This window comes from Platalea leucorodia (assembly GCF_965183815.1).
Source record: "Platalea leucorodia genome assembly, chromosome: 1".
Lineage (NCBI taxonomy): Eukaryota > Metazoa > Chordata > Aves > Pelecaniformes > Threskiornithidae > Platalea > Platalea leucorodia.
The window spans coordinates 129780280-129785214 of NC_138823.1; positions in this window are offsets into that span (position 1 = coordinate 129780280).

Consider the following 4935-nt stretch of genomic DNA (forward strand, 5'->3'; position numbering starts at 1 on the left):
AAATCTAGAGCGAAAAAAACAGGTGGGGTGGGTGGAGATTGAGCAACAAATAGTGCCAGGAATTTAAATTTACCATTATATATGAACTGCAACTGAGACTCTTAACAGTGTTTGAACTGAGTATGTTGTTTTTAAATTCCTGAATGACCATGTGCATGTTGTTTCTAAACATTAAATCTATCTATGTTGGTGCTTTAAATAACTGTGTCCTGTTTAAAAGCATTTTAGCTTCATATATAGTTCCACTGATCTTCTTGCTTTGTCTCCCTTTCCAATTAACTTTATCATTCATTCATAGATCTTTTACATGACATATCAAAATGTCTTTGGGAAAAGTTAAAAGCAGCTCGCAAATTTGCAGTTTCTCCCGCATTTGGTGATGGGGGATGTATTTAAAAGTAGCATTTCCTAAAATTATTTGGACACAATATTTAGTAGACAAGTAGTGATAGAACTTATTTTATCAATGCTGAAACAGAGAATTGCCAAAAGAATTACATTAGACAGTACTTCTGCATTTATCTGTCTTTGTATCATGAAAATACCTCTCTCCTGCTGGATTATTGATTCACTGTACTCCAACTCCACGTATGTAATAAATAATAGACTAACTTGTCTCGTACAGTGTGGCTTCTTTCAACATTCATAAAAATGTTCAGTGCAATTCAGATCTGCATTCCTCCAATAAAATGCAGGTAGGTAAGGTTAAAAATGCTTTCACAGTAATAACAATAAATCAAAAATCCATTCAAAATGCAGAAAATTTGCATTACTGAGCTTTTCTTAGAAAGACATAAAGAATTAGTGAGTCTGGAAGGCTGGGGCACTCTCTCCAACATGGGCTCCCCATGTAGCCTTTCTGACTTCCCAAGTTGGGAAAATACTTACTTATACAGAACAAGGACTGACTGAGACAGTCAATGGCTGTGCAATGCTTAAGAAATACTATAGAAATGCCATGTTATTCTCACAATATGAGAATTCTGTATTTGTCACCACAGTGTTAGTACTATCATCAAGGAATTAAATCTTGAATAGCAGTGAAGTTGAAAGAGCATGCAGGAGAGATGGACTGATGCTATATATTGATGGCCCGCAGTCTTCAAGTTCAGTTACTGACTTTTGAATTGTATTTGCTCTTTGGTAATTCTTACCCAAGAAAATATATGTTCCAAAACAGTCTTAGTGCTTTTCAGTCTCTGTGATCCACAACTCCCTGAATTTTTCCAAAGCAAATACAGATTCTGAAAGACACATGCATGAAGAGCCTTCTCTAGTTCCCATTAGGAGGTCAGCAGGAAAAAGAGATCAATTTTAAACTAATCCCATTTTTATTTTTTATTCATGTTACATTAAATGTTGTTTTCTACCTAAAAAAGAAAGTCTATGGCAAGTTAACTTAAAATCTCTCTTTTCTTAAATTCCAGAATGAAAAGCAGCTAATAAGCAATCCTCAATACTGTTGTTTTGGGTTTATTTTTGTCTAATCACCAACTGGTTTAGTGTCTAACAATGAACAAACTGAAGCATGAGGAAAGCTATTTAAAAAGCATTTAGCAAGTAATACCTTAGTTTAAGCCACTTGTGTGCTTCCATGAGCTCTATGCACTATTTGCAACACTGGTTTGATAGCAACACAATCCCGTGTAGCACAGGAAAATCATAACCCTAGCACCTATGGTAGGCAGAAGACTTGTTTGCTCAACCAAAAAGTCCGAATATGTAATAACACTTGTAAGGGTCCAGGAGTACCTTAGCTATTAGATGCTGCTAAGCTCAACTACATTTTTGTATTTTCTTGAGGCTTAATTTGCCAATGTGTTCATATATACATGCCTTTAATGGTAAATTTAAGTTACCTAAAGCACAACAAAACCAGAATAAAGCCTTGGCATCTCTGTAAACACTTGTATTAAAGGTATTCCATTTATATAAACAGTTTTGAGAAGTGATGTACAATAAGCTACCCTTCCTATTCTGCATCTTGAGGAAAACACTCAGTACTTATGGGAGGGTGATTTGGCAATGTGTATCAACAACAGAGGATCCTACTTTGTCCTATGCAGCTCAGCTTTGCAAATGAAAGGCCAAGGTACACGTGAAGATATAAAGCAGTAGCAGGGGGAGGGAGAGGAGAGGCGGGAAGCCTCTCGCAGTTAAGAAAGCCACTGAAAATAAACACACTGTGTTGCACTTCAGTGACAAAACTATCTTTTCTATTTCTGTCATCCCTTCAGAGCCAAAACGCCTATTTAGGACAGGAATGGGTTCTAGTCAGCCGTTCCTCAACAAAGTTGTCAAGTAAGATGTAATTAGAATTCATCATTACTAGTGATGGAAAAAGTTGGAGAGTTTCAGATCACAGGACAGAATTGCTATGCGTTAGAAAAATAGCCTTTTTGCCTTCTAAGCCAAACACACGAACATAAAAAATTAACAGGTAAATGGGCTTCTACAAAATGTTGTATTTTACAGACATGCTTGGAAAATTCTCATTTTTCTGCCACGGTTTATTTTGTGGTGGTCAGAAACATTCAAAGTACTAATCTGAATCCCTTCCTCTTCTAGATGCACAAGAGTTTTAGCACTGAACATCTGACTATACAAACTCATCTGGCTGAACCTGGGCCAACTAAAATAATAACTAAAGTAACTCCTCTGAGTCCTTACCCTTGTTTGTGATTACTGTTAGTCCTACAGACGATGGCTGAGCACTTACGTGAGTGCTCCCTAATGCCTTTCCCCTATTTGACAGTTTAAACAACAGAACCCTGCTATCTAATGGATTGCTTCTAACAAGGAGAGCTGTGACAAGCTCCAAGGCTGGGCTTGGGCATAGTAACTTTTCCAGCCAAAATAAGGATAGCACCAGGGTTTACTCAGCCCTTTTCCTAATGGAAAGTGCCACACTATCTAATAAATCCTTTCCTTGAAGAGAAATTAATTTGTTTAGGGTCTACAGAGCTGTCACCTCACCTGAGCCATGAGTTTAAAAGACATTTTCATGAACTGAAATGCTTTATAATTTAGTCTCTTTTTCTGTCCCTTTCCTGTGATTTATGTGGTCTTTTCCCTGGCAGATACGCTTCAGTAGGATCATCTCACCCAAATATAAGTATTTCATAGCAGTACTACTGTCACGGAGTCACACTACTCTAGTTATAGTTCTATACAAAAGGTAAAAAGACTGGTGTTTAAGTTTGGATGCTGATTCAGACAAGTTTTTCCCCCCGTCATGCTGCAGACTGTTTTCCTATTCAGTCTTTCAGAACCATCTAATCTCAGTACATTGTGAAGTAAAGCATCCAGTCACTCACTTTTCAACAACTTCAGAAGTTTGTCAACTCTCACCATACATCGATGTATACACAGAGAAAGGCAATACATACCCTGCTTCTTAGCACTTTTATACCCAGAAGAATCCAACAGACTGTAAAAAAACAGAAGCAACACAGCACTAGTCTGGGTCCTCTTAAGTGATTAATAGCAAATGCCTGTTAAGTAACATAAATGCTAATAATTACTAGGCAAAATATTAAATTTGCTATAAAAAAATAATTAAAGTCCTTTTTACATTGATATCAATGAATTGTGATGTTGCTGTGATTCTAATATATAGAATATATAACACAACAGCCCCTACATAGATGTAAAAATATAGTGAAACTCAAGGTTTTTTTCACTGATCCCCCGTCTACTGCTTTTATATGCTGCACTGTATTTTAATACAGTATTTTACTATATAGGTTTTTATGAAGTTTTTTTTAGCAATGCAATCATAGCTCAATTAAAACAGGTATCTTGTATTTCCTGTTCTGAAAAATGTTTATTCTGTGCGCAATGCATTACATAACCTTGCTCTAGCTTCCTGGCTTGTATTCAGAGGTGCAATCTGTTTTTGAAGAATGTTGCCCATTCCAATGTAATGTTTTACAAAATGTAGTATACATTTCACAGGATTCCTGAAATATGCTTTGTCTCATAGTTAAAAGATCTTACATTATCTAAGTTACTGAGAGAGTGAGGATGAATCAAATGCTGCCGTTATTAGTGGTTCAGCTCGAACAACTCAAGATGGTAGCACAACCAACAAGTGAAAGGGCAGGGCAGGACATACTGCCAACTGCGTGACCTCTCGGACACATGCAAGCTTGGCGTGGCCAGGACGGCCACAGACAGGTAAAATGGTGTGCACCACCCTTCGGTGAGGATTTTGGAGAAGCGTCTCACACTATGCTCCCACTTCTCCTCATGAATGCTGGCGTCGGGTATCTTCATCTAAAACTACCCTGTGCTTTGCGTGCTGCGCTACCGATCTCTGACCAACCCCACGAAGCCGCAGCGTTACACCACCGAGTCACAAACGCACTTCGCCCTGCAGCTCCCACGGGCCTTCGAGGTCGAGCTGCCACAGGCCAAGCGCGGCCTTAGGGGATCCTGGGCCGGCGGTGAACCCGCTCGCACGCCCGCTCCGGCCTGCCCCGGTTTGAGGCCGATCGCTCGGCGAGGCGATCGCCTCCCCCGCCCCAACCGCCTGCCCCCGCCCCAACCGCTCACAGCCGGGCTCCGCACGCGCCGCCGCCGTTTAACAGCCGCCCCCCGCGCGCCACCGCGCTGCGCCGCTCCACACCGCCCGCCTCACGCTGCGACGCGTCGGGCCGTGCCGCCCCCTGGCGGCTGCTCCGCGCTCGGCAGCGCCACGGGCCAACGGCTGCGCGGGGGCGGGGGGAGGGCAGGCGCCCCCCGGCCTCCGATTGGGTGCCCGCTCTAGCCAATAGGAGGCTTCCCCAGCCTTGGCCCTGGCCCCCGCGCCGCCTGCCAACGGGGTCAGAGGTGGGCGTCCGCGGCCCCCCCGGACCCGCCCCCTCCGCTGTCTCATTGGCCGGGTGGCGTGCCAGTCAACTGCACCCGACCTTCGGCCGGGGGGTCCCGTTC